The sequence below is a fragment of the Pinus tabuliformis genome, chromosome 6 (assembly GCF_031772625.1).
Source record: "Pinus tabuliformis cultivar Carrire ecotype Pingquan chromosome 6, CPIR1, whole genome shotgun sequence".
Taxonomy (NCBI): domain Eukaryota; kingdom Viridiplantae; phylum Streptophyta; class Pinopsida; order Pinales; family Pinaceae; genus Pinus; species Pinus tabuliformis.
In genome coordinates, this window is record NC_142292.1 from 1,752,078,104 (window position 1) to 1,752,085,003 (window position 6,900).

A 6,900-nucleotide genomic window follows, 5' to 3' on the forward strand; every position below is an offset into this window, starting at 1 on the left:
TATTTTTCCAGTACTTAAAAATAGATTAAAGTGATAATATTGGCATTTTTACATCATAACCACATACATTTTCTGTGGTATCTCCATTTTTCGTCTTTAATTTGTAAATTTATCTTCTTTCTTGTCAACCCACCATTAACACAAGATTGTTCAATTATGAGATTACCCCATTAGATGGTGATAACTACCCTTAGTGAACCCCTTTTTTTCATATTGTAAATAACTACTACCATCTACCTAATAGATTGGGCATGGAGAGAGGCATCGGGTACTTGAACAAGAAATGCTTACACTGGTTTCTTCACTGTGACATAAACCCCAAAACATCCCCCTGGATGAAAATATCGTTCCTAAAATACCAAACTTCGGGCTGGCCAAGCTGTGGATAGAGAACATACGTTTTGCTTCTCCATGATCAAAGGCAATAGAGGGTATCTAACACACTGGATTAGAGGCACTAGAGGGTATCTAATGCTGGAGTGGATGAGAAATATTCCCATTACTGCCAACGCAGACGTCTACAACTTTGACATCATTTTTCTAGAGATTGTGAGTGGGATAAATATTGCAATGTTTAGGCATCATATGATCATGGAAGGCGTCGGAAAACACCTAGGCTATCAGTTTCCAGTACCTATAGTGGAGAAAATGAAGATGGGGATCAAATTGAGAGAGATGTTTGAATCGAGGTTTGAAGAGGATGTGGATTTAACAATAGATTGGGAAGAAGCGTAGAGAGGTAAAGACTGCATTGTGTCTCATACAATATGATATGGAATTGAGGTCTTCAATGGGGAGAGTTGTTGAGATGCTTCAAGGAACAATTCAATTCACAATTGAAATACCCAAAATCTTCGAGGATGTCGAAGGTCTTCGATTACTGATCATCCTACATCTATGAAAACATCTTCCATCTTATATGAAGACATATTCATGACATTACTTTGATGTTTGAAATAGAGATCTTGAGATATTATAATAAGGCCGATAGAGTACCTTACATTAACCATGGGGACATCATTGCTTTGAAAGTTTGATGTTCTACATGAACACTGGTGGGACATGAAAATCTTGAGATAGTATAATAAGGTCAATAGGGTTCCTTCTTTAGGGTTTATTTTTAGTGAACCTAGGTATACAGACACAGTAATGTCTTTATTAATTTAAATTCTTATTATATGGTAATAATTGAATAAATTTTTATTTTATAGTAATAAATGAAATATATTAGTTAAAGATGTAATTTTATAGTGCTTAAAAATATATTAAAGTGATAAAAGTGATAATATTGACATTTTTACATCATAACCACATACATTTTCTATTGTATCTCCATTTTCCTTCTTAATTTGTAAAATTTTCTTTCTTTCTTGTCAACCAACCATTCAGACAAGATTGTTCAATTATGAGATTAGGCCACTAGATGGTGGTAACTACACCTAGTGATCCACGGACATATTTTATACTCATGTAAATAACTACTACCATCTATTTTCTATTTATAGATGATTCCGTGACTCACAACCACAATGCTTACAAAAACCTAGCATTGCTGCCATTTGAACTTACTATAATCAAGCTTACTGTGAAGCCTAGCATTTGTAAAATCAAGCTTTATTTAAAACCTCGTATTTCTTCTCTTATCTTAAAAGCCTTTTTTTATTAACTCTCTAGTTTTTGAAAACATACAAATTAATACTATAAAAAAAATTGAGAAGTAAAAAAATTGAGAAATAACAAGTGTGCTTTCCATAAAATTATGTAGAGTTTTGAACTGGGGAGAACTCTCAAGTGTTGAAATGAAAGTTCAGGACTCTATTAATAACCATACAACCGAAGATTGGTCTCCCTATAAGGATACATCTGCTATTGTGTCTCCTGCTTCATTCTACCCGTTCGACATCTAGGAAATAAAGAGTGTGCATGCTTGTCCATGCAACTTCTGCTATGAAGGGTCTTTAAGGAGATGTTGAAATCGCAGAAAAATTAAATTATATTGTTAACGAAAAGAAGCCACATTATTTAAAAAAACATCAATGAACATCATTCATTGTAAGGACCAAATTTGAAAACTATTCTCAAAGGAAAAAAAAAAAAGCGACCATCCAAGCCATACAACAACAACACATCAACCAAGATTGAATTCATTGTAAAGATCAAATTTGAAAACCATTCTCAAAGAAAAAAATGACCAACCAAGCCATACAACAACAACACTGTAGATGTCTTTTACATGTTACAATATTTCCCTATTAGATATGGAAAACTTTCCTATTAATTGCATAAATTTTTAAATCTATAGAGTTTGAAGTTTTTAATGGAGATGAAAGTCTATTGATAATGTTCTTTGACTCAGCATTGTTAAGAGAAAAGTTCAATTCCCTTGGTTGAGGAATGTATATATTTATTTCTTTGGCTTGCTTTAAAGTGCTTCAAGCTTAACAAAACATATAGTATAAATTAGAAACAAATGAAAACTAAAAAAACCTTTTCCATTCTGCAAAGAGATTTATATTTTCAATGATGTAAATTTTAGTACTTTTGAAGATCATCTAATGAATATAAGAAACATATGTTTACTTTTTTTTATCGAATTTGAGAAAAATGTTTGCCTATTTATTAAGTTTTATTGAGATTTTATAGTGTTTTAATGTAGCCACTTTTTAAATTTTAAAGATTTAGAAGGATACCATTTCATTTTGGAATTTTTTTAATAAAGAGTTTATTTAGTATACACTTGTTAATAGGAGTACAATTTTTTTTTATAACTTTTCATCTTTGAAGGATTAGATAAATATATGCCCTTCCAAATAAAATTAAAACCAACCCTTCAAATGTGATCACTACCTAAGACCCATCTAAAGACGTGTGGATTTGATATGCATCACGAGCTTGACATTCAAACCTGGGTTTAGATGGGTTGGTTTGTGAAATTGTAATTTAATTTGTGTGGGTTGAATTTAGCTAAAAAAATAGTAACACAATTGGCAAGAAAAAAGAAAGAAAATTGATAGGAAAAAAATTAATGAATTCTATTCATGTATTAAAGAAAATTTTACATGACTAAACTAGTATAGTGGTGAATCTAGAGAGATGTGACTAAAGAAAAGATGATACTTAGTCCTAATTAAGTGGCCATACAGTCATCACTAATGGTTCATGCTAGTACTTGCGGATTTCATTCTTGGTGATAATAACGAAGTTGCAATGTATACTTCACTAAGAGATTAGTAAAAATCATGCATGCACTTGTGAAGTTTCATCTTGGTGATGATAAAGAGGTTGTCATGTATACTCTACTCACTAGTGTAATTGAAATAAAAATTAAGTACATATAATCTCCAATAGATATGACATATTTATTGTCAAACTTGTATTTAGATGAAATGAATTGAAATTTGTCCACGGGGCATTGGATTGACGGTGAATGGGTGCACTGTTAAGGCACTCCTTGTGATAGGTCACTGGTTCAAATCCCCATGGATACTTACCTACCAAAAAACAAAAAAAGAAATGAATTGAAATTTAATTTGAAAATATGTCTAAAATTAATGAATAAAAACAAAATGAAATTAGTTTTATTTATCAAATTCTAAAATAATATTTATATCAAACATATCTAACTAAACTAATAACTATATAAAAAACTTAATGGATAAGAACAAAATCACTTATTTGAGGTGACATAACTATATAAAAAACTTAATGGATAAGAACAAAATCACTTATTTGAGGTGACTAGATTATCTATCAAATTCTAAAATAATATCTATAGCAAACACATCCAAGTAAACTAATAGTTATATCAGATGCATCCAATGCACTTTGACTATTATTAATCCATTTGTAAGTTCCGGCGTGGGAGGGACTGTAAAGTAAGGATTTACTTTGTTGTTACCATCATCACAGGGCCAAACAACAAATTTAACAATGAAGTTTGTGGCCAAACAAAAAATTTAACAATGAAGTTTGTGGTTGAGCTTTCTAATGAAACTTGGAGTTCATTTGAGAATGAATGATTATATTCTTACCATATATATGAATACTTACTTTTTTAATTAACCTTTTTATTTTTTTATTTGTAAACTATCTAAACCAAACACTTCATACATGTTGGAGCGGATCAATGTAACCACATTAATCACTTTTTTTATTCTTTTCATCTACCTTAATTACTTGATTCAACCACATTAATCACTTTTTTTATTCTTTTCATCTACCTTAATTACTTTATCATTAAGTAATGTAACATGTTTCGGTTAAACCTTTTTAAAACAATAATATTATGGATAGAGATTGATAATTTATTTCAAAATGATATTCTTTAATTTCTTATTGTTTTGGAATTATAATATATATTTATGATTTAACACTGGAATAATTAAGTAATTTTTCTAAAAAGAAAGTTATAACAACATTAGATTTAATGAAAATCTATATTTAATGAAAATCTATATTACTCATATGGGAAAATATTTGCCTTTTAAGTCTAATTGTTTTACAATTTGTTTTCAGTCTAAATTTGGTGATACAAATCTAAGTGAGCTTGATATTTTTCATTACTTAAAATGCACTTTTGAATGCATAAATGCATTCAAAGCACTAGATATATACATAAGTAACAACTCAAATCTACCATTTAAACAATTCTTGGTAGGATTTTGAGCAAAACTTATTGGAAAATATGCCAAAAAAATATATATAGAATGTTTAAATTACACTATATATGTTTGCATAAATATAACACAACTTACTACTCTTAAATTAGAAATATCAATTAGAGTGGTATTACCAATACGAAAATCATTGAGGAGTCATGTTTGGGGGCATTAGAGTATCCTAAATGACATTCAATCTTGGACTGACTTAGCACAATTTATTCTTTTATTCTAATCTACATTAAATATTTTCATCTTATCTATCTTATTTATTTACCATCCATATAAAATTTGATCCAAGGTTCTTGCAAATTTTATTTCTAAATAAGAAAATTATGATATAAATGAATAAAGTTCTTATACATCTCAGTTTGTCATTCAAACCTAAGTAAGAGTTCACTCCATCTTGACCTGAGATAATATCTTGAGTTGTAAACCTCATTTACATTCATGGTTAAGATGGATATATATTCTCTTTCACTCATAGACGCACCAAATAATGATCCTTTTTATTCCAATCTACATTAAATATATTCATCCTGTCTATTTAATTTTTTGTTTTTTTACAATCCATATAAAATTTCACAGAAAGTTTTAAGTAATCTTATTAGAAATATAAATAATAAAATCATAATATGAAAGTGTAATTTTTTCATACATCTCACTTTCTCTTTCAAACCTAAGTACAAGTATAAATCTATCTTAACCCAGCCGTCCAAAGAGATCAAATCTCTAGTGTTGTAAACCTCATTTACATCCACTGCTAATATGGATATAGATATACAACCATTGTTAACATAGATATATGGTCATGTTTTATACACACACCATGTGCTAGCTCGGTTTTGAGGAAGGAAGTAATTATAATTCTCCTTCATTTTGACCAAATCACAAATAAATTGTTTTAAAACACCCTGCCCTGCCTCCCCACATACACACACAAATATATATATATATATAATTCTTTTATATACTATATACACAATTGACATTCAAATTTTTAATGAATGTGACTATTGAAATATTTTTTTATAACCTACATCATGATGCAATAAGAGCTTTCTCTCTCTCCTTTGATTTTTTTTGGTTATTAATATTATTTTGAATGTTACATTAGTAATTCCCTTTTTTCATATTAAGAAATTGAAATATTAATGGTATAATAATTTTTTTACTGTAAATTATTTTTTCTTTATAAATATTGAGTTAATAAAATTATTTTAGATAAGGTGGATATTAAAATATTTTATTTATGAATAACATTATTTAAAAGAAAAATCTCACTTTATATATAGATATCTATGAATTTGAGATATTTGTGAAATATATGTAGTGAAAGAATTACGTCTCTCTTATTAGAAAGATAAAATATAAGTTAATTGTTTTTTATTTTTTTTTTCAATTACTTTATTCTCTATATAAAATTGACAAAAAAATTTACGTTAATATGTAAATTGAAATATTTTAGTTTCAATAATACAAAAATTTCAAATCAAAACTATTTTAAATGTCATGTATCACTTTTATATTAAATAGTGAATAAATTACACATTTACAAAAAAAAATTTATTTATGTTTAACATTAATTTTTTTTTCTATATTATTAATATCTATAATCTATAGTAAATTTTTTTAATTATTAAATTTTTAATGTAAAGATTATTTTATTTTTATGTAACTTTAAAGATAACATCTCTTTCCTACAACCTCTCAACACAATCACAAAAGAAAAACAAATTTAGATGGGAAAAAAACTTTTTTGAAGCACATGATCCATCACAATAAGGATGGAAAGAAGAAAATAGATAAATGATTATAAAATATTATAAAATTAATTAAAAGAATGTGGATGTTACATTTTGAAATTAAATTTTAATGGATATTTTAATTTTCGTTACAAACACTTGAAATAAAGTTATAAAACAAAGGTCTATCTTGTTGATTGGAAATTAAACTAAATATGAATCCCATACAATAATATTCTTTGAAAAATGTCATTCAAAAGAAATGATGAATTAAATTTTATTCGATATTTATTTTTTTCATAATATTTAATATCTCAATTTTGTGGTGGAAAGTTTGATTTGTTAACTAATTTTAACCATATTGTTTGGACTTAAATATAATTATGATGTGTTTATTTTGGAATATATTTCCAAAAAAAGTTATTTATTTATTAAATTATTAGGTGGATGGTAGGGGTTTAACTTCTATTGTAGCTAAATCTTGCACCTATAGCACA